The sequence below is a fragment of the Lissotriton vulgaris genome, chromosome 4_1, assembly GCF_964263255.1.
Source record: "Lissotriton vulgaris chromosome 4_1, aLisVul1.2, whole genome shotgun sequence".
NCBI classification, from domain to species: domain Eukaryota; kingdom Metazoa; phylum Chordata; class Amphibia; order Caudata; family Salamandridae; genus Lissotriton; species Lissotriton vulgaris.
Genome location: NC_141691.1, coordinates 519344300 through 519367773, shown reverse-complemented (window position 1 = coordinate 519367773; position 23474 = coordinate 519344300). Strand labels below are relative to the sequence as shown.

The window sequence follows — 23474 nt, the reverse complement described above, 5'->3', positions numbered from 1 at the left end:
TCAGAAAAGCAACTTCATTTTGAGAAGCCCTGACCTACGGGAAGGAAAAGCTTTCAAGGTCAGAAGAGGGACTTTTCCCTGACCGGGAATCGAACCCGGGCCGCGGCGGTGAGAGCGCCGAATCCTAACCACTAGACCACCAGGGAACCCAGAGCTGTGCAGCAAAAGTTCATACACTGCTCTCCGAGTGACAAAGCTCATGGGGGCTGAAAACATATTTTATTCTACAGCAAATATGAATCGGAACTTAATCCTCATGATGCCACCAGACTGCCTGTCACTTCCAGGCACAGGCCATCCTCTCCCCCTTGCTACTGAACCGATGAATTCCTGCACAATCAGGATCCCCGGGAAAACACAAGAGGGACACCTAGTGGCTGCTGATGGCGCACAGACAGCTGGTACACCTTCTCTCACCTATCTCGTTATTCAGCTTGCTGGAAGAATACATTGCGCTTAAGCGATTCAAGAGTGCAAAGGAGAAGAGTGCTCCAAAGTAGATGTATGCATCACAGCAGGGTTTTCCAGCAATTTACCTTTCTGTTGAGCTGGTACTGCACTTCACGCCAACATAGAGCACCTGACTGGGTGGGGGACTGCGTGCGCACAAAGGTGGCTTAGGTCAATGGGGGCAAAGCAACCTAGTGCACAGGAGAACAAGCCCCATTCCTCCGCTTTCATCTATTGGGAGGGGTGCCTTTTTAAAGACCTTCTTTTAAAAAAGATACACAGACAAATTAAGCAATCTATGCTTTAGAGGGATCTTCCCTGACCGGGAATCGAACCCGGGCCACGGCGGTGAAAGCGCTGAATCCTAGCCACTAGACCACCAGGGAGTAGATGCTCTAGTGTGCCTGCCTTGCTCACCCCCTTATTGTGACTAAGCTAACTCCAATATAAAAATTAACGGTAAAGTCCGAGTGGGAGAAAGTTAGGTGTCACACAGTGTGTTTGTTATAAGCAATTACTTTTAACCTTCTGCAAAAGCCTTTTACCCTTTTAACTCTGCAATCACCTCTTGCTGGACAGCCGGTGCTACAGCAGCAAGCATACAAAGGGAGTTGAAGAAAGTAAATACTTGGGTCTCACCAGGGTGGCCGAGTGGTTAAGGCGTTGGACTTAAGATCCAATGGACGTTTGTCCGCATGGGTTCGAGCCCCATTCCTGGTATGGGTTTTCAGCAGGTTTGTAGGAACGTGCAGATGCTTTTGAAAAGCATTTTCCTCCGCCCTCCTCGGCCTCCCACTGCCCCTCCGCAACGCTCCCCATTCAAGCCTCAGGTGTGGAGTCTGCTGCTACTCTTCTACCAGCATGGATACTTCCCAGAGCAATGAAGTGCCATCTACACAGAGCCCCTGCCTAGAGAACATACACCTCCTATGTCTTTTTCCACTATAGGGAGCAGGAGAAACTGATTGCTTCCTGGGCAACATGGGTCTGCCGCTTGAATTTGCAGATTTCTCCCCTTTTTTTGATTTACGCCTACAGGCTCTCCCTTCCCAGTGGAGCAGGATCTGCTGATGCAGGCCCGGCTGGCTCAAACGTGCAAAGGGTTCTCCACAGGCCTCTGGGAAAGAAATTGAGCAGAGTTTCCTGCCCCGCCTCCTCTCACCTTCCGAACGGGCTTCCAAACGGGCAATGCCCTGACGGGTCCCCCACAACCTATCCTGCCCATGCCCACACCCCTGTATATGAGGGTGACCCATGTCCCTCACCCTCCATGCTCGAATGGAAGGCCTGTGTGTCCTGAGGGGAGCACCAGACAGGCATCTCTCAGGCCAGGCAGACACCTGCAGTACCTGTTAAGCTCCAAAGCCTGTACATTCCCAAGATGCAACAGGTCACTATGCAAATCAGGCAGCCCTTGCCACACCCTCCCCGCCTCTGGCCTCTGCCGCTTTCCGTACGTGCAGCTCAGCTTTTTCTTACCCAGAGGCAGACTTCCGTTTTAGCAAACAGGTGGGTTGCAGTGGGTCCAGGACGCCATTTGGAGACAAAGCCTGCGGCCCAGTCAAAGGAGGACTACCTGCCACAGGCCATGGGGTCAGAAGCCTACAAAAGGAAGCGCGCCTCGGAATACAGGATCTCACTTGCTCAAGAGCCTTGCCTCCCACCGTGGGAAGCAGCTCTAAAGGAACCTTGCGAAAATCATATTTGGAGCGATACTGCGTCATGCTAGGCAAATTGTGAGTCAGAAAAGCAACTTCATTTTGAGAAGCCCTGACCTACGGGAAGGAAAAGCTTTCAAGGTCAGAAGAGGGACTTTTCCCTGACCGGGAATCGAACCCGGGCCGCGGCGGTGAGAGCGCTGAATCCTAACCACTAGACCACCAGGGAGCCCAGAGCCGTGCAGCAAAAGGTCATACACTGCTCTCCGAGTGACAAAGCTCATGGGGGCTGAAAACATATTTTATTCTACAGCAAATATGAATCGGAACTTAATCCTCATGATGCCACCAGACTGTCTGTCACTTCCAGGCACAGGCCATCCTCTCCCCCTTGCTACTGAACCGATGAATTCCTGCACAATCAGGATCCCCGGGAAAACACAAGAGGGGCACCTAGTGGCTGCTGATGGCGCACAGACAGCTGGTACACCTTCTCTCACCTATCTTGTTATTCAGCTTGCTGGAAGAATACATTGCGCTTAAGCGATTCAAGAGTGCAAAGGAGAAGAGTGCTCAAAAGTAGATGTATGCATCACAGCAAGGTTTTCCAGCAATTTACCTTTCTGTTGAGCTGGTACTGCACTTCCCGCCAACATAGAGCACCTGACTGGGTGGGGGACTGCGTGCGCACAAAGGTGGCTTAGGTCAATGGGGGTAAAGCAACCTGGGGTACAGGAGAACAAGCCCCATTCCTCTGCTTGTATCTATTGGGAGGGGTGCCTTTCTAAAGACCTTCTTTTAAAAAAGATACACAGACAACTTAAGCAATCCATGCTTTAGAGGGATCTTCCCTGACCGGGAATCAAACCCAGGCCGCGGCGGTGAAAGCGCCGAATCCTAGCCACTAGACCACCAGGGAGGAGATGCTCTAGTGTGCCTGCCTTGCTCACCCCATTATTGTGACTAAGCTAACTCCAATATAAAGATTAACGGTAAAGTCCGAGTGAGAGAAAGTTAGGTGTCACACAGTGTGTTTGTTATAAGCATTTACTTTTAACCTCCAGCAAAAGCCTTTTAACTCTTCAATCACCTCTTGCTGGACAGCCGGTGCTACAGCAGCAAACATAAAAAGGGAGTTGAAGAAAGTAAATCCTTGGGTCTCACCAGGGTGGCCGAGTGGTTAAGGCGTTGGACTTAAGATCCAATGGACGTTTGTCCGCATGGGTTCGAGCCCCATTCCTGGTATGGGTTTTCAGCAGGTTTGTAGGAACATGCAGATGCTTTTGAAAAACATTTTCCTCTGCCCTCCTCCGCCTCCCACTGCCCCTCCCCAACGGTCCCCATTCACGCCTCAGGAGTGGGGTCTGCTGCTACTCTTCTACCAGCATGGATGCTTCCCAGAGCAATGAAGTGCCATCTACACAGAGCCCCTGCCTAGAGAAATACACCTCCTATGTCTCTTTCCACTATAGGGAGCAGGAGAAACTGATTGCTTCCTGGGCAACATGGGTCTGCCGCTAGAATTTGTTAACCCGGCTCTTGCAGATTTCTCCCCTTTTTACGCCTACAGGCTCACCCTTCCCAGTGGAGCAGGATCTGCTGATGCAGGCCCGGCTGGCTCAAACGTACAAAGCGTTCTCCACAGGCCTCTGGGAAAGAAATTGAGCAGAGTTTCCTGCCCCGTCTCCTCTCGCCTTCCCAACGGGCTTCCAAACGGGCAATGCCCTGACGGGTCCCCCACAACCTATCCTGCCCATGCCCACACCCCTGTATATGAGGGTGACCCATGTCCCTCACCCTCCATGCTCGAATGGAAGGCCTGTGTGTCCTGAGGGGAGCACCAGACAGGCATCTCTCAGGCCAGGCAGACACCTGCAGTACCTGTTAAGTTCCAAAGCCTGTACATTCCCAAGATGCAACAGGTCACTATGCAAATCAGGCAGCCCTTGCCACACCCTCCCCGCCTCTGGCCTCTGCCGCTTTCGGTACGTGCAGCTCAGCTTTTTCTTACCCAGAGGCAGTCTTCCGTTTTAGCAAACAGGTGGGTTGCAGTGGGTCCAGGACGCCATTTGGAGACAAAGCCTGCGGCCCAGTCAAAGGAGGACTACCTGCCACAGGCCATGGGGTCAGAAGCCTACAAAAGGAAGCGCGCCTCGGAATACAGGATCTCACTTGCTCAAGAGCCTTGCCTCCCACCGTGGGAAGCAGCTCTAAAGGAACCTTGCGAAAATCATATTTGGAGCGATACTGCGTCATGCTAGGCAAATTGTGAGTCAGAAAAGCAACTTCATTTTGAGAAGCCCTGACCTACGGGAAGGAAAAGCTTTCAAGGTCAGAAGAGGGACTTTTCCCTGACCGGGAATCGAACCCAGGCCGCGGCGGTGAGAGCGCTGAATCCTAACCGCTAGACCACCAGGGAGCCCAGAGCCGTGCAGCAAAAGGTCATACACTGCTCTCCGAGTGACAAAGCTCATGGGGGCTGAAAACATATTTTATTCTACAGCAAATATGAATCGGAACTTAATCCTCATGATGCCACCAGACTGTCTGTCACTTCCAGGCACAGGCCATCCTCTCCCCCTTGCTACTGAACCGATGAATTCCTGCACAATCAGGATCCCCGGGAAAACACAAGAGGGGCACCTAGTGGCTGCTGATGGCGCACAGACAGCTGGTACACCTTCTCTCACCTATCTTGTTATTCAGCTTGCTGGAAGAATACGTTGCGCTTAAGCGATTCAAGAGTGCAAAGGAGAAGAGTGCTCAAAAGTAGATGTATGCATCACAGCAAGGTTTTCCAGCAATTTACCTTTCTGTTGAGCTGGTACTGCACTTCCCGCCAACATAGAGCACCTGACTGGGTGGGGGACTGCGTGCGCACAAAGGTGGCTTAGGTCAATGGGGGTAAAGCAACCTGGGGTACAGGAGAACAAGCCCCATTCCTCTGCTTGTATCTATTGGGAGGGGTGCCTTTCTAAAGACCTTCTTTTAAAAAAGATACACAGACAACTTAAGCAATCCATGCTTTAGAGGGATCTTCCCTGACCGGGAATCAAACCCAGGCCGCGGCGGGGAAAGCGCCGAATCCTAGCCACTAGACCACCAGGGAGGAGATGCTCTAGTGTGCCTGCCTTGCTCACCCCATTATTGTGACTAAGCTAACTCCAATATAAAGATTAACTGTAAAGTCCGAGTGAGAGAAAGTTAGGTGTCACACAGTGTGTTTGTTATAAGCAATTACTTTTAACCTCCTGCAAAAGCCTTTTAACTCTTCAATCACCTCTTGCTGGACAGCCGGTGCTACAGCAGCAAACATAAAAAGGGAGTTGAAGAAAGTAAATCCTTGGGTCTCACCAGGGTGGCCGAGTGGTTAAGGCGTTGGACTTAAGATCCAATGGACGTTTGTCCGCATGGGTTCGAGCCCCCTTCCTGGTATGGGTTTTCAGCAGGTTTGTAGGAACATGCAGATGCTTTTGAAAAACATTTTCCTCTGCCCTCCTCCGCCTCCCACTGCCCCTCCCCAACGGTCCCCATTCAAGCCTCAGGAGTGGGGTCTGCTGCTACTCTTCTACCAGCATGGATGCTTCCCAGAGCAATGAAGTGCCATCTACACAGAGCCCCTGCCTAGAGAAATACACCTCCTATGTCTCTTTCCACTATAGGGAGCAGGAGAAACTGATTGCTTCCTGGGCAACATGGGTCTGCCGCTAGAATTTGTTAACCCGGCTCTTGCAGATTTCTCCCCTTTTTACGCCTACAGGCTCACCCTTCCCAGTGGAGCAGGATCTGCTGATGCAGGCCCGGCTGGCTCAAACGTGCAAAGCGTTCTCCACAGGCCTCTGGGAAAGAAATTGAGCAGAGTTTCCTGCCCCGTCTCCTCTCGCCTTCCCAACGGGCTTCCAAACGGGCAATGCCCTGACGGGTCCCCCACAACCTATCCTGCCCATGCCCACACCCCTGTATATGAGGGTGACCCATGTCCCTCACCCTCCATGCTCGAATGGAAGGCCTGTGTGTCCTGAGGGGAGCACCACACAGGCATCTCTCAGGCCAGGCAGACACCTGCAGTACCTGTTAAGTTCCAAAGCCTGTACATTCCCAAGATGCAACAGGTCACTATGCAAATCAGGCAGCCCTTGCCACACCCTCCCCGCCTCTGGCCTCTGCCGCTTTCGGTACGTGCAGCTCAGCTTTTTCTTACCCAGAGGCAGTCTTCCGTTTTAGCAAACAGGTGGGTTGCAGTGGGTCCAGGACGCCATTTGGAGACAAAGCCTGCGGCCCAGTCAAAGGAGGACTACCTGCCACAGGCCATGGGGTCAGAAGCCTACAAAAGGAAGCGCGCCTCGGAATACAGGATCTCACTTGCTCAAGAGCCTTGCCTCCCACCGTGGGAAGCAGCTCTAATGGAACCTTGCGAAAATCATATTTTGAGCGATACTGCGTCATGCTAGGCAAATTGTGAGTACGAAAAGCAACTTCATTTTGAGAAGCCCTAACCTACGGGAAGGAAATGCTTTCAAGGTCAGAAGAGGGACTTTTCCCTGACCGGGAATCAAACCCGGGCCGCGGCGGTGAGAGCGCCGAATCCTAACCACTAGACCACCAGGGAACCCAGAGCTGTGCAGCAAAAGTTCATACACTGCTCTCCGAGTGACAAAGCTCATGGGGGCTGAAAACATATTTTATTCTACAGCAAATATGAATCGGAACTTAATCCTCATGATGCCACCAGACTGCCTGTCACTTCCAGGCACAGGCCATCCTCTCCCCCTTGCTACTGAACCGATGAATTCCTGCACAATCAGGATCCCCGGGAAAACACAAGAGGGACACCTAGTGGCTGCTGATGGCGCACAGACAGCTGGTACACCTTCTCTCACCTATCTCGTTATTCAGCTTGCTGGAAGAATACATTGCGCTTAAGCGATTCAAGAGTGCAAAGGAGAAGAGTGCTCCAAAGTAGATGTATGCATCACAGCAGGGTTTTCCAGCAATTTACCTTTCTGTTGAGCTGGTACTGCACTTCACGCCAACATAGAGCACCTGACTGGGTGGGGGACTGCGTGCGCACAAAGGTGGCTTAGGTCAATGGGGGCAAAGCAACCTGGGGCACAGAAGAACAAGCCCCATTCCTCCGCTTTCATCTATTGGGAGGGGTGCCTTTTTAAAGACCTTCTTTTAAAAAAGATACACAGACAAATTAAGCAATCTATGCTTTAGAGGGATCTTCCCTGACCGGGAATCGAACCCGGGCCACGGCGGTGAAAGCGCTGAATCCTAGCCACTAGACCACCAGGGAGTAGATGCTCTAGTGTGCCTGCCTTGCTCACCCCCTTATTGTGACTAAGCTAACTCCAATATAAAAATTAACGGTAAAGTCCGAGTGGGAGAAAGTTAGGTGTCACACAGTGTGTTTGTTATAAGCAATTACTTTTAACCTCCTGCAAAAGCCTTTTACCCTTTTAACTCTGCAATCACCTCTTGCTGGACAGCCGGTGCTACAGCAGCAAGCATACAAAGGGAGTTGAAGAAAGTAAATACTTGGGTCTCACCAGGGTGGCCGAGTGGTTAAGGCGTTGGACTTAAGATCCAATGGACGTTTGGCCGCATGGGTTCGAGCCCCATTCCTGGTATGGGTTTTCAGCAGGTTTGTAGGAACATGCAGATGCTTTTGAAAAACATTTTCCTCTGCCCTCCTCCGCCTCCCACTGCCCCTCCCCAACGGTCCCCATTCAAGCCTCAGGAGTGGGGTCTGCTGCTACTCTTCTACCAGCATGGATGCTTCCCAGAGCAATGAAGTGCCATCTACACAGAGCCCCTGCCTAGAGAAATACACCTCCTATGTCTCTTTCCACTATAGGGAGCAGGAGAAACTGATTGCTTCCTGGGCAACATGGGTCTGCCGCTAGAATTTGTTAACCCGGCTCTTGCAGATTTCTCCCCTTTTTACGCCTACAGGCTCACCCTTCCCAGTGGAGCAGGATCTGCTGATGCAGGCCCGGCTGGCTCAAACGTGCAAAGCGTTCTCCACAGGCCTCTGGGAAAGAAATTGAGCAGAGTTTCCTGCCCCGTCTCCTCTCGCCTTCCCAACGGGCTTCCAAACGGGCAATGCCCTGACGGGTCCCCCACAACCTATCCTGCCCATGCCCACACCCCTGTATATGAGGGTGACCCATGTCCCTCACCCTCCATGCTCGAATGGAAGGCCTGTGTGTCCTGAGGGGAGCACCAGACAGGCATCTCTCAGGCCAGGCAGACACCTGCAGTACCTGTTAAGCTCCAAAGCCTGTACATTCCCAAGATGCAACAGGTCACTATGCAAATCAGGCAGCCCTTGCCACACCCTCCCCGCCTCTGGCCTCTGCCGCTTTCCGTACGTGCAGCTCAGCTTTTTCTTACCCAGAGGCAGACTTCCGTTTTAGCAAACAGGTGGGTTGCAGTAGGTCCAGGACGCCATTTGGAGACAAAGCCTGCGGCCCAGTCAAAGGAGGACTACCTGCCACAGGCCATGGGGTCAGAAGCCTACAAAAGGAAGCGCGCCTCGGAATACAGGATCTCACTTGCTCAAGAGCCTTGCCTCCCACCATGGGAAGCAGCTCTAAAGGAACCTTGCAAAAATCATATTTTGAGCGATACTGCGTCATGCTAGGCAAATTGTGAGTCAGAAAAGCAACTTCATTTTGAGAAGCCCTGACCTACGGGAAGGAAAAGCTTTCAAGGTCAGAAGAGGGACTTTTCCCTGACCGGGAATCGAACCCGGGCCGCGGCGGTGAGAGCGCCGAATCCTAACCACTAGACCACCAGGGAGCCCAGAGCCGTGCAGCAAAAGTTCATACACTGCTCTCCGAGTGACAAAGCTCATGGGGGCTGAAAACATATTTTATTCTACAGCAAATATGAATCGGAACTTAATCCTCATGATGCCACCAGACTGCCTGTCACTTCCAGGCACAGGCCATCCTCTCCCCCTTGCTACTGAACCGATGAATTCCTGCACAATCAGGATCCCCGGGAAAACACAAGAGGGACACCTAGTGGCTGCTGATGGCGCACAGACAGCTGGTACACCTTCTCTCACCTATCTCGTTATTCAGCTTGCTGGAAGAATACATTGCGCTTAAGCGATTCAAGAGTGCAAAGGAGAAGAGTGCTCCAAAGTATATGTATGCATCACAGCAGGGTTTTCCAGCAATTTACCTTTCTGTTGAGCTGGTACTGCACTTCACGCCAACATAGAGCACCTGACTGGGTGGGGGACTGCGTGCGCACAAAGGTGGCTTAGGTCAATGGGGGCAAAGCAACCTGGGGCACAGGAGAACAAGCCCCATTCCTCCGCTTTCATCTATTGGGATGGGTGCCTTTTTAAAGACCTTCTTTTAAAAAAGATACACAGACAAATTAAGCAATCTATGCTTTAGAGGGATCTTCCCTGACCGGCAATCGAACCCGGGCCGCGGCGGTGAAAGCGCCGAATCCTAGCCACTAGACCACCAGGGAGTAGATGCTCTAGTGTGCCTGCCTTGCTCACCCACTTATTGTGACTAAGCTAACTCCAATATAAAAATTAACGGTAAAGTCCGAGTGGGAGAAAGTTAGGTGTCACACAGTGTGTTTGTTATAAGCAATTACTTTTAACCTCCTGCAAAAGCCTTTTAACTCTGCAATCACCTCTTGCTGGACAGCTGGTGCTACAGCAGCAAGCATAAAAAGGGAGTTGAAGAAAGTAAATCCTTGGGTCTCACCAGGGTGGCCGAGTGGTTAAGGCGTTGGACTTAAGATCCAATGGATGTTTGTCCGCATGGGTTCGAGCCCCATTCCTGGTATGGGTTTTCAGCAGGTTTGTAGGAACGTGCAGATGCTTTTGAAAAGCATTTTCCTCCGCCCTCCTCGGCCTCCCACTGCCCCTCCGCAACGGTCCCCATTCAAGCCTCAGGTGTGGAGTCTGCTGCTACTCTTCTACCAGCATGGATGCTTCCCAGAGCAATGAAGTGCCATCTACACAGAGCCCCTGCCTAGAGAACATACACCTCCTATGTCTTTTTCCACTATAGGGAGCAGGAGAAACTGATTGCTTCCTGGGCAACATGGGTCTGCCGCTAGAATTTGCAGATTTCTCCCCTTTTTTTGATTTACGCCTACAGGCTCTCCCTTCCCAGTGGAGCAGGATCTGCTGATGCAGGCCCGGCTGGCTCAAACGTGCAAAGGGTTCTCCACAGGCCTCTGGGAAAGAAATTGAGCAGAGTTTCCTGCCCCGTCTCCTCTCGCCTTCCCAACGGGCTTCCAAACGGGCAATGCCCTGACGGGTCCCCCACAACCTATCCTGCCCATGCCCACACCCCTGTATATGAGGGTGACCCATGTCCCTCACCCTCCATGCTCGAATGGAAGGCCTGTGTGTCCTGAGGGGAGCACCAGACAGGCATCTCTCAGGCCAGGCAGACACCTGCAGTACCTGTTAAGCTCCAAAGCCTGTACATTCCCAAGATGCAACAGGTCACTATGCAAATCAGGCAGCCCTTGCCACACCCTCCCCGCCTCTGGCCTCTGCCGCTTTCCGTACGTGCAGCTCAGCTTTTTCTTACCCAGAGGCAGACTTCCGTTTTAGCAAACAGGTGGGTTGCAGTGGGTCCAGGACGCCATTTGGAGACAAAGCCTGCGGCCCAGTCAAAGGAGGACTACCTGCCACAGGCCATGGGGTCAGAAGCCTACAAAAGGAAGCGCGCCTCGGAATACAGGATCTCACTTGCTCAAGAGCCTTGCCTCCCACCGTGGGAAGCAGCTCTAAAGGAACCTTGCGAAAATCATATTTGGAGCGATACTGCGTCATGCTAGGCAAATTGTGAGTCAGAAAAGCAACTTCATTTTGAGAAGCCCTGACCTACGGGAAGGAAAAGCTTTCAAGGTCAGAAGAGGGACTTTTCCCTGACCGGGAATCGAACTCGGGCCGCGGCGGTGAGAGCGCTGAATCCTAACCACTAGACCACCAGGGAGCCCAGAGCCGTGCAGCAAAAGGTCATACACTGCTCTCCGAGTGACAAAGCTCATGGGGGCTGAAAACATATTTTATTCTACAGCAAATATGAATCGGAACTTAATCCTCATGATGCCACCAGACTGTCTGTCACTTCCAGGCACAGGCCATCCTCTCCCCCTTGCTACTGAACCGATGAATTCCTGCACAATCAGGATCCCCAGGAAAACACAAGAGGGGCACCTAGTGGCTGCTGATGGCGCACAGACAGCTGGTACACCTTCTCTCACCTATCTTGTTATTCAGCTTGCTGGAAGAATACATCGCGCTTAAGCGATTCAAGAGTGCAAAGGAGAAGAGTGCTCAAAAGTAGATGTATGCATCACAGCAAGGTTTTCCAGCAATTTACCTTTCTGTTGAGCTGGTACTGCACTTCCCGCCAACATAGAGCACCTGACTGGGTGGGGGACTGCGTGCGCACAAAGGTGGCTTAGGTCAATGGGGGTAAAGCAACCTGGGGTACAGGAGAACAAGCCCCATTCCTCTGCTTGTATCTATTGGGAGGGGTGCCTTTCTAAAGACCTTCTTTTAAAAAAGATACACAGACAACTTAAGCAATCCATGCTTTAGAGGGATCTTCCCTGACCGGGAATCAAACCCAGGCCGCGGCGGTGAAAGCGCCGAATCCTAGCCACTAGACCACCAGGGAGTAGATGCTCTAGCGTGCCTGCCTTGCTCACCCCATTATTGTGACTAAGCTAACTCCAATATAAAAATTAACGGTAAAGTCCGAGTGGGAGAAAGTTAGGTGTCACACAGTGTGTTTGTTATAAGCAATTACTTTTAACCTCCTGCAAAAGCCTTTTACCCTTTTAACTCTGCAATCACCTCTTGCTGGACAGCCGGTGCTACAGCAGCAAGCATAAAAAGGGAGTTGAAGAAAGTAAATCCTTGGGTCTCACCAGGGTGGCCGAGTGGTTAAGGCGTTGGACTTAAGATCCAATGGACGTTTGTCCGCATGGGTTCGAGCCCCATTCCTGGTATGGGTTTTCAGCAGGTTTGTAGGAACATGCAGATGCTTTTGAAAAACATTTTCCTCTGCCCTCCTCCGCCTCCCACTGCCCCTCCCCAACGGTCCCCATTCAAGCCTCAGGAGTGGGGTCTGCTGCTACTCTTCTACCAGCATGGATGCTTCCCAGAGCAATGAAGTGCCATCTACACAGAGCCCCTGCCTAGAGAAATACACCTCCTATGTCTCTTTCCACTATAGGGAGCAGGAGAAACTGATTGCTTCCTGGGCAACATGGGTCTGCCGCTAGAATTTGTTAACCCGGCTCTTGCAGATTTCTCCCCTTTTTACGCCTACAGGCTCACCCTTCCCAGTGGAGCAGGATCTGCTGATGCAGGCCCGGCTGGCTCAAACGTGCAAAGCGTTCTCCACAGGCCTCTGAGAAAGAAATTGAGCAGAGTTTCCTGCCCCGTCTCCTCTCGCCTTCCCAACGGGCTTCCAAACGGGCAATGCCCTGACGGGTCCCCCACAACCTATCCTGCCCATGCCCACACCCCTGTATATGAGGGTGACCCATGTCCCTCACCCTCCATGCTCGAATGGAAGGCCTGTGTGTCCTGAGGGGAGCACCAGACAGGCATCTCTCAGGCCAGGCAGACACCTGCAGTACCTGTTAAGCTCCAAAGCCTGTACATTCCCAAGATGCAACAGGTCACTATGCAAATCAGGCAGCCCTTGCCACACCCTCCCCGCCTCTGGCCTCTGCCGCTTTCCGTACGTGCAGCTCAGCTTTTTCTTACCCAGAGGCAGACTTCCGTTTTAGCAAACAGGTGGGTTGCAGTAGGTCCAGGACGCCATTTGGAGACAAAGCCTGCGGCCCAGTCAAAGGAGGACTACCTGCCACAGGCCATGGGGTCAGAAGCCTACAAAAGGAAGCGCGCCTCGGAATACAGGATCTCACTTGCTCAAGAGCCTTGCCTCCCACCATGGGAAGCAGCTCTAAAGGAACCTTGCAAAAATCATATTTTGAGCGATACTGCGTCATGCTAGGCAAATTGTGAGTCAGAAAAGCAACTTCATTTTGAGAAGCCCTGACCTACGGGAAGGAAAAGCTTTCAAGGTCAGAAGAGGGACTTTTCCCTGACCGGGAATCGAACCCAGGCCGCGGCGGTGAGAGCGCCGAATCCTAACCACTAGACCACCAGGGAGCCCAGAGCCATGCAGCAAAAGTTCATACACTGCTCTCCGAGTGACAAAGCTCATGGGGGCTGAAAACATATTTTATTCTACAGCAAATATGAATCGGAACTTAATCCTCATGATGCCACCAGACTGCCTGTCACTTCCAGGCACAGGCCATCCTCTCCCCCTTGCTACTGAACCGATGAATTCCTGCACAATCAGGATCCCCGGGAAAACACAAGAGGGACACCTAGTGGCTGCTGATGGCGCACAGACAGCTGGTACACCTTCTCTCACCTATCTCGTTATTCAGCTTGCTGGAAGAATACATTGCGCTTAAGCGATTCAAGAGTGCAAAGGAGAAGAGTGCTCCAAAGTATATGTATGCATCACAGCAGGGTTTTCCAGCAATTTACCTTTCTGTTGAGCTGGTACTGCACTTCACGCCAACATAGAGCACCTGACTGGGTGGGGGACTGCGTGCGCACAAAGGTGGCTTAGGTCAATGGGGGCAAAGCAACCTGGGGCACAGGAGAACAAGCCCCATTCCTCCGCTTTCATCTATTGGGATGGGTGCCTTTTAAAAGACCTTCTTTTAAAAAAGATACACAGACAAATTAAGCAATCTATGCTTTAGAGGGATCTTCCCTGACCGGCAATCGAACCCGGGCCGCGGCGGTGAAAGCGCCGAATCCTAGCCACTAGACCACCAGGGAGTAGATGCTCTAGTGTGCCTGCCTTGCTCACCCACTTATTGTGACTAAGCTAACTCCAATATAAAAATTAACGGTAAAGTCCGAGTGGGAGAAAGTTAGGTGTCACACAGTGTGTTTGTTATAAGCAATTACTTTTAACCTCCTGCAAAAGCCTTTTAACTCTGCAATCACCTCTTGCTGGACAGCTGGTGCTACAGCAGCAAGCATAAAAAGGGAGTTGAAGAAAGTAAATCCTTGGGTCTCACCAGGGTGGCCGAGTGGTTAAGGCGTTGGACTTAAGATCCAATGGATGTTTGTCCGCATGGGTTCGAGCCCCATTCCTGGTATGGGTTTTCAGCAGGTTTGTAGGAACGTGCAGATGCTTTTGAAAAGCATTTTCCTCCGCCCTCCTCGGCCTCCCACTGCCCCTCCGCAACGGTCCCCATTCAAGCCTCAGGTGTGGAGTCTGCTGCTACTCTTCTACCAGCATGGATGCTTCCCAGAGCAATGAAGTGCCATCTACACAGAGCCCCTGCCTAGAGAACATACACCTCCTATGTCTTTTTCCACTATAGGGAGCAGGAGAAACTGATTGCTTCCTGGGCAACATGGGTCTGCCGCTAGAATTTGCAGATTTCTCCCCTTTTTTTGATTTACGCCTACAGGCTCTCCCTTCCCAGTGGAGCAGGATCTGCTGATGCAGGCCCGGCTGGCTCAAACGTGCAAAGGGTTCTCCACAGGCCTCTGGGAAAGAAATTGAGCAGAGTTTCCTGCCCCGCCTCCTCTCACCTTCCGAACGGGCTTCCAAACGGGCAATGCCCTGACGGGTCCCCCACAACCTATCCTGCCCATGCCCACACCCCTGTATATGAGGGTGACCCATGTCCCTCACCCTCCATGCTCGAATGGAAGGCCTGTGTGTCCTGAGGGGAGCACCAGACAGGCATCTCTCAGGCCAGGCAGACACCTGCAGTACCTGTTAAGCTCCAAAGCCTGTACATTCCCAAGATGCAACAGGTCACTATGCAAATCAGGCAGCCCTTGCCACACCCTCCCCGCCTCTGGCCTCTGCCGCTTTCCGTACGTGCAGCTCAGCTTTTTCTTACCCAGAGGCAGACTTCCGTTTTAGCAAACAGGTGGGTTGCAGTGGGTCCAGGACGCCATTTGGAGACAAAGCCTGCGGCCCAGTCAAAGGAGGACTACCTGCCACAGGCCATGGGGTCAGAAGCCTACAAAAGGAAGCGCGCCTCGGAATACAGGATCTCACTTGCTCAAGAGCCTTGCCTCCCACCGTGGGAAGCAGCTCTAAAGGAACCTTGCGAAAATCATATTTGGAGCGAAACTGCGCCATGCTAGGCAAATTGTGAGTCAGAAAAGCAACTTCATTTTGAGAAGCCCTGACCTACGGGAAGGAAAAGCTTTCAAGGTCAGAAGAGGGACTTTTCCCTGACCGGGAATCGAACCCGGGCCGCGGCGGTGAGAGCGCTGAATCCTAACCACTAGACCACCAGGGAGCCCAGAGCCGAGCAGCAAAAGGTCATACACTGCTCTCCGAGTGACAAAGCTCATGGGGGCTGAAAACATATTTTATTCTACAGCAAATTTGAATCGGAACTTAATCCTCATGATGCCACCAGACTGTCTGTCACTTCCAGGCACAGGCCATCCTCTCCCCCTTGCTACTGAACCGATGAATTCCTGCACAATCAGGATCCCCGGGAAAACACAAGAGGGGCACCTAGTGGCTGCTGATGGCGCACAGACAGCTGGTACACCTTCTCTCACCTATCTTGTTATTCAGCTTGCTGGAAGAATACATTGCGCTTAAGCGATTCAAGAGTGCAAAGGAGAAGAGTGCTCAAAAGTAGATGTATGCATCACAGCAAGGTTTTCCAGCAATTTACCTTTCTGTTGAGCTGGTACTGCACTTCCCGCCAACATAGAGCACCTGACTGGGTGGGGGACTGCGTGCGCACAAAGGTGGCTTAGGTCAATGGGGGTAAAGCAACCTGGGGTACAGGAGAACAAGCCCCATTCCTCTGCTTGTATCTATTGGGAGGGGTGCCTTTCTAAAGACCTTCTTTTAAAAAAGATACACAGACAACTTAAGCAATCCATGCTTTAGAGGGATCTTCCCTGACCGGGAATCAAACCCAGGCCGCGGCGGTGAAAGCGCCGAATCCTAGCCACTAGACCACCAGGGAGGAGATGCTCTAGTGTGCCTGCCTTGCTCACCCCATTATTGTGACTAAGCTAACTCCAATATAAAGATTAACGGTAAAGTCCGAGTGAGAGAAAGTTAGGTGTCACACAGTGTGTTTGTTATAAGCAATTACTTTTAACCTCCTGCAAAAGCCTTTTAACTCTTCAATCACCTCTTTCTGGACAGCCGGTGCTACAGCAGCAAACATAAAAAGGGAGTTGAAGAAAGTAAATCCTTGGGTCTCACCAGGGTGGCCGAGTGGTTAAGGCGTTGGACTTAAGATCCAATGGACGTTTGTCCGCATGGGTTCGAGCCCCATTCCTGGTATGGGTTTTCAGCAGGTTTGTAGGAACATGCAGATGCTTTTGAAAAACATTTTCCTCTGCCCTCCTCCGCCTCCCACTGCCCCTCCCCAACGGTCCCCATTCAAGCCTCAGGAGTGGGGTCTGCTGCTACTCTTCTACCAGCATGGATGCTTCCCAGAGCAATGAAGTGCCATCTACACAGAGCCCCTGCCTAGAGAAATACACCTCCTATGTCTCTTTCCACTATAGGGAGCAGGAGAAACTGATTGCTTCCTGGGCAACATGGGTCTGCCGCTAGAATTTGTTAACCCGGCTCTTGCAGATTTCTCCCCTTTTTACGCCTACAGGCTCACCCTTCCCAGTGGAGCAGGATCTGCTGATGCAGGCCCGGCTGGCTCAAACGTGCAAAGCGTTCTCCACAGGCCTCTGGGAAAGAAATTGAGCAGAGTTTCCTGCCCCGTCTCCTCTCGCCTTCCCAACGGGCTTCCAAACGGGCAATGCCCTGACGGGTCCCCCACAACCTATCCTGCCCATGCCCACACCCCTGTATATGAGGGTGACCCATGTCCCTCACCCTCCATGCTCGAATGGAAGGCCTGTGTGTCCTGAGGGGAGCACCAGACAGGCATCTCTCAGGCCAGGCAGACACCTGCAGTACCTGTTAAGCTCCAAAGCCTGTATATTCCCAAGATGCAACAGGTCACTATGCAAATCAGGCAGCCCTTGCCACACCCTCCCCGCCTCTGGCCTCTGCCGCTTTCCGTACGTGCAGCTCAGCTTTTTCTTACCCAGAGGCAGACTTCCGTTTTAGCAAACAGGTGGGTTGCAGTGGGTCCAGGACGCCATTTGGAGACAAAGCCTGCGGCCCAGTCAAAGGAGGACTACCTGCCACAGGCCATGGGGTCAGAAGCCTACAAAAGGAAGCGCGCCTCGGAATACAGGATCTCACTTGCTCAAGAGCCTTGCCTCCCACCATGGGAAGCAGCTCTAAAGGAACCTTGCAAAAATCATATTTTGAGCGATACTGCGTCATGCTAGGCAAATTGTGAGTCAGAAAAGCAACTTCATTTTGAGAAGCCCTGACCTACGGGAAGGAAAAGCTTTCAAGGTCAGAAGAGGGACTTTTCCCTGACCGGGAATCGACCCCAGGCTGCGGCGGTGAGAGCGCCGAATCCTAACCACTAGACCACCAGGGAGCCCAGAGCCATGCAGCAAAAGTTCATACACTGCTCTCCGAGTGACAAAGCTCATGGGGGCTGAAAACATATTTTATTCTACAGCAAATATGAATCGGAACTTAATCCTCATGATGCCACCAGACTGCCTGTCACTTCCAGGCACAGGCCATCCTCTCCCCCTTGCTACTGAACCGATGAATTCCTGCACAATCAGGATCCCCGGGAAAACACAAGAGGGACACCTAGTGGCTGCTGATGGCGCACAGACAGCTGGTACACCTTCTCTCACCTATCTCGTTATTCAGCTTGCTGGAAGAATACATTGCACTTAAGCGATTCAAGAGTGCAAAGGAGAAGAGTGCTCCAAAGTAGATGTATGCATCACAGCAGGGTTTTCCAGCAATTTACCTTTCTGTTGAGCTGGTACTGCACTTCACGCCAACATAGAGCACCTGACTGGGTGGGGGACTGCGTGCGCACAAAGGTGGCTTAAGTCAATGGGGGCAAAGCAACCTGGGGCACAGGAGAACAAGCCCCATTCCTCCGCTTTCATCTATTGGGAGGGGTGCCTTTTTAAAGACCTTCTTTTAAAAAAGATACACAGACAAATTAAGCAATCTATGCTTTAGAGGGATCTTCCCTGACCGGGAATCGAACCCGGGCCGCGGCGGTGAAAGCGCCGAATCCTAGCCACTAGACCACCAGGGAGTAGATGCTCTAGTGTGCCTGCCTTGCTCACCCACTTATTGTGACTAAGCTAACTCCAATATAAAAATTAACGGTAAAGTCCGAGTGGGAGAAAGTTAGGTGTCACACAGTGTGTTTGTTATAAGCAATTACTTTTAACCTCCTGCAAAAGCCTTTTAACTCTGCAATCACCTCTTGCTGGACAGCTGGTGCTACAGCAGCAAGCATAAAAAGGGAGTTGAAGAAAGTAAATCCTTGGGTCTCACCAGGGTGGCCGAGTGGTTAAGGCGTTGGACTTAAGATCCAATGGATGTTTGTCCGCATGGGTTCGAGCCCCATTCCTGGTATGGGTTTTCAGCAGGTTTGTAGGAACGTGCAGATGCTTTTGAAAAGCATTTTCCTCCGCCCTCCTCGGCCTCCCACTGCCCCTCCGCAACGGTCCCCATTCAAGCCTCAGGTGTGGAGTCTGCTGCTACTCTTCTACCAGCATGGATGCTTCCCAGAGCAATGAAGTGCCATCTACACAGAGCCCCTGCCTAGAGAACATACACCTCCTATGTCTTTTTCCACTATAGGGAGCAGGAGAAACTGATTGCTTCCTGGGCAACATGGGTCTGCCGCTAGAATTTGCAGATTTCTCCCCTTTTTTTGATTTACGCCTACAGGCTCTCCCTTCCCAGTGGAGCAGGATCTGCTGATGCAGGCCCGGCTGGCTCAAACGTGCAAAGGGTTCTCCACAGGCCTCTGGGAAAGAAATTGAGCAGAGTTTCCTGCCCCGTCTCCTCTCGCCTTCCCAACGGGCTTCCAAACGGGCAATGCCCTGACGGGTCCCCCACAACCTATCCTGCCCATGCCCACACCCCTGTATATGAGGGTGACCCATGTCCCTCACCCTCCATGCTCGAATGGAAGGCCTGTGTGTCCTGAGGGGAGCACCAGACAGGCATCTCTCAGGCCAGGCAGACACCTGCAGTACCTGTTAAGCTCCAAAGCCTGTACATTCCCAAGATGCAACAGGTCACTATGCAAATCAGGCAGCCCTTGCCACACCCTCCCCGCCTCTGGCCTCTGCCGCTTTCCGTACGTGCAGCTCAGCTTTTTCTTACCCAGAGGCAGACTTCCGTTTTAGCAAACAGGTGGGTTGCAGTGGGTCCAGGACGCCATTTGGAGACAAAGCCTGCGGCCCAGTCAAAGGAGGACTACCTGCCACAGGCCATGGGGTCAGAAGCCTACAAAAGGAAGCGCGCCTCGGAATACAGGATCTCACTTGCTCAAGAGCCTTGCCTCCCACCGTGGGAAGCAGCTCTAAAGGAACCTTGCGAAAATCATATTTGGAGCGATACTGCGTCATGCTAGGCAAATTGTGAGTCAGAAAAGCAACTTCATTTTGAGAAGCCCTGACCTACGGGAAGGAAAAGCTTTCAAGGTCAGAAGAGGGACTTTTCCCTGACCGGGAATCGAACTCGGGCCGCGGCGGTGAGAGCGCTGAATCCTAACCACTAGACCACCAGGGAGCCCAGAGCCGTGCAGCAAAAGGTCATACACTGCTCTCCGAGTGACAAAGCTCATGGGGGCTGAAAACATATTTTATTCTACAGCAAATATGAATCGGAACTTAATCCTCATGATGCCACCAGACTGTCTGTCACTTCCAGGCACAGGCCATCCTCTCCCCCTTGCTACTGAACCGATGAATTCCTGCACAATCAGGATCCCCAGGAAAACACAAGAGGGGCACCTAGTGGCTGCTGATGGCGCACAGACAGCTGGTACACCTTCTCTCACCTATCTTGTTATTCAGCTTGCTGGAAGAATACATCGCGCTTAAGCGATTCAAGAGTGCAAAGGAGAAGAGTGCTCAAAAGTAGATGTATGCATCACAGCAAGGTTTTCCAGCAATTTACCTTTCTGTTGAGCTGGTACTGCACTTCCCGCCAACATAGAGCACCTGACTGGGTGGGGGACTGCGTGCGCACAAAGGTGGCTTAGGTCAATGGGGGTAAAGCAACCTGGGGTACAGGAGAACAAGCCCCATTCCTCTGCTTGTATCTATTGGGAGGGGTGCCTTTCTAAAGACCTTCTTTTAAAAAAGATACACAGACAACTTAAGCAATCCATGCTTTAGAGGGATCTTCCCTGACCGGGAATCAAACCCAGGCCGCGGCGGTGAAAGCGCTGAATCCTAGCCACTAGACCACCAGGGAGTAGATGCTCTAGCGTGCCTGCCTTGCTCACCCCATTATTGTGACTAAGCTAACTCCAATATAAAAATTAACGGTAAAGTCCGAGTGGGAGAAAGTTAGGTGTCACACAGTGTGTTTGTTATAAGCAATTACTTTTAACCTCCTGCAAAAGCCTTTTACCCTTTTAACTCTGCAATCACCTCTTGCTGGACAGCCGGTGCTACAGCAGCAAGCATAAAAAGGGAGTTGAAGAAAGTAAATCCTTGGGTCTCACCAGGGTGGCCGAGTGGTTAAGGCGTTGGACTTAAGATCCAATGGACGTTTGTCCGCATGGGTTCGAGCCCCATTCCTGGTATGGGTTTTCAGCAGGTTTGTAGGAACATGCAGATGCTTTTGAAAAACATTTTCCTCTGCCCTCCTCCGCCTCCCACTGCCCCTCCCCAACGGTCCCCATTCAAGCCTCAGGAGTGGGGTCTGCTGCTACTCTTCTACCAGCATGGATGCTTCCCAGAGCAATGAAGTGCCATCTACACAGAGCCCCTGCCTAGAGAAATACACCTCCTATGTCTCTTTCCACTATAGGGAGCAGGAGAAACTGATTGCTTCCTGGGCAACATGGGTCTGCCGCTAGAATTTGTTAACCCGGCTCTTGCAGATTTCTCCCCTTTTTACGCCTACAGGCTCACCCTTCCCAGTGGAGCAGGATCTGCTGATGCAGGCCCGGCTGGCTCAAACGTGCAAAGCGTTCTCCACAGGCCTCTGAGAAAGAAATTGAGCAGAGTTTCCTGCCCCGTCTCCTCTCGCCTTCCCAACGGGCTTCCAAACGGGCAATGCCCTGACGGGTCCCCCACAACCTATCCTGCCCATGCCCACACCCCTGTATATGAGGGTGACCCATGTCCCTCACCCTCCATGCTCGAATGGAAGGCCTGTGTGTCCTGAGGGGAGCACCAGACAGGCATCTCTCAGGCCAGGCAGACACCTGCAGTACCTGTTAAGCTCCAAAGCCTGTACATTCCCAAGATGCAACAGGTCACTATGCAAATCAGGCAGCCCTTGCCACACCCTCCCCGCCTCTGGCCTCTGCCGCTTTCCGTACGTGCAGCTCAGCTTTTTCTTACCCAGAGGCAGACTTCCGTTTTAGCAAACAGGTGGGTTGCAGTAGGTCCAGGACGCCATTTGGAGACAAAGCCTGCGGCCCAGTCAAAGGAGGACTACCTGCCACAGGCCATGGGGTCAGAAGCCTACAAAAGGAAGCGCGCCTCGGAATACAGGATCTCACTTGCTCAAGAGCCTTGCCTCCCACCATGGGAAGCAGCTCTAAAGGAACCTTGCAAAAATCATATTTTGAGCGATACTGCGTCATGCTAGGCAAATTGTGAGTCAGAAAAGCAACTTCATTTTGAGAAGCCCTGACCTACGGGAAGGAAAAGCTTTCAAGGTCAGAAGAGGGACTTTTCCCTGACCGGGAATCGAACCCAGGCCGCGGCGGTGAGAGCGCCGAATCCTAACCACTAGACCACCAGGGAGCCCAGAGCCATGCAGCAAAAGTTCATACACTGCTCTCCGAGTGACAAAGCTCATGGGGGCTGAAAACATATTTTATTCTACAGCAAATATGAATCGGAACTTAATCCTCATGATGCCACCAGACTGCCTGTCACTTCCAGGCACAGGCCATCCTCTCCCCCTTGCTACTGAACCGATGAATTCCTGCACAATCAGGATCCCCGGGAAAACACAAGAGGGACACCTAGTGGCTGCTGATGGCGCACAGACAGCTGGTACACCTTCTCTCACCTATCTCGTTATTCAGCTTGCTGGAAGAATACATTGCGCTTAAGCGATTCAAGAGTGCAAAGGAGAAGAGTGCTCCAAAGTATATGTATGCATCACAGCAGGGTTTTCCAGCAATTTACCTTTCTGTTGAGCTGGTACTGCACTTCACGCCAACATAGAGCACCTGACTGGGTGGGGGACTGCGTGCGCACAAAGGTGGCTTAGGTCAATGGGGGCAAAGCAACCTGGGGCACAGGAGAACAAGCCCCATTCCTCCGCTTTCATCTATTGGGATGGGTGCCTTTTAAAAGACCTTCTTTTAAAAAAGATACACAGACAAATTAAGCAATCTATGCTTTAGAGGGATCTTCCCTGACCGGCAATCGAACCCGGGCCGCGGCGGTGAAAGCGCCGAATCCTAGCCACTAGACCACCAGGGAGTAGATGCTCTAGTGTGCCTGCCTTGCTCACCCACTTATTGTGACTAAGCTAACTCCAATATAAAAATTAACGGTAAAGTCCGAGTGGGAGAAAGTTAGGTGTCACACAGTGTGTTTGTTATAAGCAATTACTTTTAACCTCCTGCAAACGCCTTTTAACTCTGCAATCACCTCTTGCTGGACAGCTGGTGCTACAGCAGCAAGCATAAAAAGGGAGTTGAAGAAAGTAAATCCTTGGGTCTCACCAGGGTGGCCGAGTGGTTAAGGCGTTGGACTTAAGATCCAATGGATGTTTGTCCGCATGGGTTCGAGCCCCATTCCTGGTATGGGTTTTCAGCAGGTTTGTAGGAACGTGCAGATGCTTTTGAAAAGCATTTTCCTCCGCCCTCCTCGGCCTCCCACTGCCCCTCCGCAACGGTCCCCATTCAAGCCTCAGGTGTGGAGTCTGCTGCTACTCTTCTACCAGCATGGATGCTTCCCAGAGCAATGAAGTGCCATCTACACAGAGCCCCTGCCTAGAGAACATACACCTCCTATGTCTTTTTCCACTATAGGGAGCAGGAGAAACTGATTGCTTCCTGGGCAACATGGGTCTGCCGCTAGAATTTGCAGATTTCTCCCCTTTTTTTGATTTACGCCTACAGGCTCTCCCTTCCCAGTGGAGCAGGATCTGCTGATGCAGGCCCGGCTGGCTCAAACGTGCAAAGGGTTCTCCACAGGCCTCTGGGAAAGAA

At 51.9% G+C, this 23474-nt stretch overlaps 31 non-coding genes across 31 annotated transcripts; 11 read left to right on the top strand and 20 right to left on the bottom strand.

Moving 5' to 3' along the window:
* Window positions 1-74: 74 nt before the first annotated feature.
* TRNAE-CUC (transfer RNA glutamic acid (anticodon CUC)) lies at window positions 75-146 on the bottom strand. Its single transcript has one exon. It is a non-coding gene; the product is annotated as a tRNA-Glu (tRNA).
* A 618-nt stretch (window positions 147-764) lies between these two features.
* Window positions 765-836, bottom strand: TRNAE-UUC (transfer RNA glutamic acid (anticodon UUC)). Its single transcript has one exon. It is a non-coding gene; the product is annotated as a tRNA-Glu (tRNA).
* Window positions 837-1087: 251 nt separating this feature from the next.
* TRNAL-UAA (transfer RNA leucine (anticodon UAA)) lies at window positions 1088-1170 on the top strand. The gene has a single exon. It is a non-coding gene; the product is annotated as a tRNA-Leu (tRNA).
* Window positions 1171-2265: 1095 nt separating this feature from the next.
* Window positions 2266-2337, bottom strand: TRNAE-CUC (transfer RNA glutamic acid (anticodon CUC)). The gene has a single exon. It is a non-coding gene; the product is annotated as a tRNA-Glu (tRNA).
* Window positions 2338-2955: 618 nt separating this feature from the next.
* Window positions 2956-3027, bottom strand: TRNAE-UUC (transfer RNA glutamic acid (anticodon UUC)). The gene has a single exon. It is a non-coding gene; the product is annotated as a tRNA-Glu (tRNA).
* Window positions 3028-3270: 243 nt separating this feature from the next.
* Window positions 3271-3353, top strand: TRNAL-UAA (transfer RNA leucine (anticodon UAA)). Its single transcript has one exon. It is a non-coding gene; the product is annotated as a tRNA-Leu (tRNA).
* A 1102-nt stretch (window positions 3354-4455) lies between these two features.
* TRNAE-CUC (transfer RNA glutamic acid (anticodon CUC)) lies at window positions 4456-4527 on the bottom strand. Its single transcript has one exon. It is a non-coding gene; the product is annotated as a tRNA-Glu (tRNA).
* Window positions 4528-5460: 933 nt separating this feature from the next.
* On the top strand, window positions 5461-5543 carry TRNAL-UAA (transfer RNA leucine (anticodon UAA)). Its single transcript has one exon. It is a non-coding gene; the product is annotated as a tRNA-Leu (tRNA).
* A 1102-nt stretch (window positions 5544-6645) lies between these two features.
* On the bottom strand, window positions 6646-6717 carry TRNAE-CUC (transfer RNA glutamic acid (anticodon CUC)). The gene has a single exon. It is a non-coding gene; the product is annotated as a tRNA-Glu (tRNA).
* A 618-nt stretch (window positions 6718-7335) lies between these two features.
* Window positions 7336-7407, bottom strand: TRNAE-UUC (transfer RNA glutamic acid (anticodon UUC)). Its single transcript has one exon. It is a non-coding gene; the product is annotated as a tRNA-Glu (tRNA).
* A 251-nt stretch (window positions 7408-7658) lies between these two features.
* TRNAL-UAA (transfer RNA leucine (anticodon UAA)) lies at window positions 7659-7741 on the top strand. The gene has a single exon. It is a non-coding gene; the product is annotated as a tRNA-Leu (tRNA).
* A 1102-nt stretch (window positions 7742-8843) lies between these two features.
* TRNAE-CUC (transfer RNA glutamic acid (anticodon CUC)) lies at window positions 8844-8915 on the bottom strand. The gene has a single exon. It is a non-coding gene; the product is annotated as a tRNA-Glu (tRNA).
* Window positions 8916-9533: 618 nt separating this feature from the next.
* On the bottom strand, window positions 9534-9605 carry TRNAE-UUC (transfer RNA glutamic acid (anticodon UUC)). The gene has a single exon. It is a non-coding gene; the product is annotated as a tRNA-Glu (tRNA).
* Window positions 9606-9848: 243 nt separating this feature from the next.
* On the top strand, window positions 9849-9931 carry TRNAL-UAA (transfer RNA leucine (anticodon UAA)). The gene has a single exon. It is a non-coding gene; the product is annotated as a tRNA-Leu (tRNA).
* A 1095-nt stretch (window positions 9932-11026) lies between these two features.
* Window positions 11027-11098, bottom strand: TRNAE-CUC (transfer RNA glutamic acid (anticodon CUC)). The gene has a single exon. It is a non-coding gene; the product is annotated as a tRNA-Glu (tRNA).
* A 618-nt stretch (window positions 11099-11716) lies between these two features.
* TRNAE-UUC (transfer RNA glutamic acid (anticodon UUC)) lies at window positions 11717-11788 on the bottom strand. Its single transcript has one exon. It is a non-coding gene; the product is annotated as a tRNA-Glu (tRNA).
* A 251-nt stretch (window positions 11789-12039) lies between these two features.
* On the top strand, window positions 12040-12122 carry TRNAL-UAA (transfer RNA leucine (anticodon UAA)). The gene has a single exon. It is a non-coding gene; the product is annotated as a tRNA-Leu (tRNA).
* A 1102-nt stretch (window positions 12123-13224) lies between these two features.
* TRNAE-CUC (transfer RNA glutamic acid (anticodon CUC)) lies at window positions 13225-13296 on the bottom strand. Its single transcript has one exon. It is a non-coding gene; the product is annotated as a tRNA-Glu (tRNA).
* A 618-nt stretch (window positions 13297-13914) lies between these two features.
* Window positions 13915-13986, bottom strand: TRNAE-UUC (transfer RNA glutamic acid (anticodon UUC)). Its single transcript has one exon. It is a non-coding gene; the product is annotated as a tRNA-Glu (tRNA).
* A 243-nt stretch (window positions 13987-14229) lies between these two features.
* Window positions 14230-14312, top strand: TRNAL-UAA (transfer RNA leucine (anticodon UAA)). Its single transcript has one exon. It is a non-coding gene; the product is annotated as a tRNA-Leu (tRNA).
* Window positions 14313-15407: 1095 nt separating this feature from the next.
* On the bottom strand, window positions 15408-15479 carry TRNAE-CUC (transfer RNA glutamic acid (anticodon CUC)). The gene has a single exon. It is a non-coding gene; the product is annotated as a tRNA-Glu (tRNA).
* A 618-nt stretch (window positions 15480-16097) lies between these two features.
* Window positions 16098-16169, bottom strand: TRNAE-UUC (transfer RNA glutamic acid (anticodon UUC)). Its single transcript has one exon. It is a non-coding gene; the product is annotated as a tRNA-Glu (tRNA).
* A 243-nt stretch (window positions 16170-16412) lies between these two features.
* On the top strand, window positions 16413-16495 carry TRNAL-UAA (transfer RNA leucine (anticodon UAA)). The gene has a single exon. It is a non-coding gene; the product is annotated as a tRNA-Leu (tRNA).
* Window positions 16496-17597: 1102 nt separating this feature from the next.
* Window positions 17598-17669, bottom strand: TRNAE-CUC (transfer RNA glutamic acid (anticodon CUC)). Its single transcript has one exon. It is a non-coding gene; the product is annotated as a tRNA-Glu (tRNA).
* Window positions 17670-18287: 618 nt separating this feature from the next.
* TRNAE-UUC (transfer RNA glutamic acid (anticodon UUC)) lies at window positions 18288-18359 on the bottom strand. The gene has a single exon. It is a non-coding gene; the product is annotated as a tRNA-Glu (tRNA).
* Window positions 18360-18602: 243 nt separating this feature from the next.
* On the top strand, window positions 18603-18685 carry TRNAL-UAA (transfer RNA leucine (anticodon UAA)). The gene has a single exon. It is a non-coding gene; the product is annotated as a tRNA-Leu (tRNA).
* A 1095-nt stretch (window positions 18686-19780) lies between these two features.
* Window positions 19781-19852, bottom strand: TRNAE-CUC (transfer RNA glutamic acid (anticodon CUC)). Its single transcript has one exon. It is a non-coding gene; the product is annotated as a tRNA-Glu (tRNA).
* A 941-nt stretch (window positions 19853-20793) lies between these two features.
* On the top strand, window positions 20794-20876 carry TRNAL-UAA (transfer RNA leucine (anticodon UAA)). Its single transcript has one exon. It is a non-coding gene; the product is annotated as a tRNA-Leu (tRNA).
* Window positions 20877-21978: 1102 nt separating this feature from the next.
* Window positions 21979-22050, bottom strand: TRNAE-CUC (transfer RNA glutamic acid (anticodon CUC)). The gene has a single exon. It is a non-coding gene; the product is annotated as a tRNA-Glu (tRNA).
* A 618-nt stretch (window positions 22051-22668) lies between these two features.
* On the bottom strand, window positions 22669-22740 carry TRNAE-UUC (transfer RNA glutamic acid (anticodon UUC)). The gene has a single exon. It is a non-coding gene; the product is annotated as a tRNA-Glu (tRNA).
* Window positions 22741-22983: 243 nt separating this feature from the next.
* TRNAL-UAA (transfer RNA leucine (anticodon UAA)) lies at window positions 22984-23066 on the top strand. The gene has a single exon. It is a non-coding gene; the product is annotated as a tRNA-Leu (tRNA).
* Window positions 23067-23474: the final 408 nt, after the last annotated feature.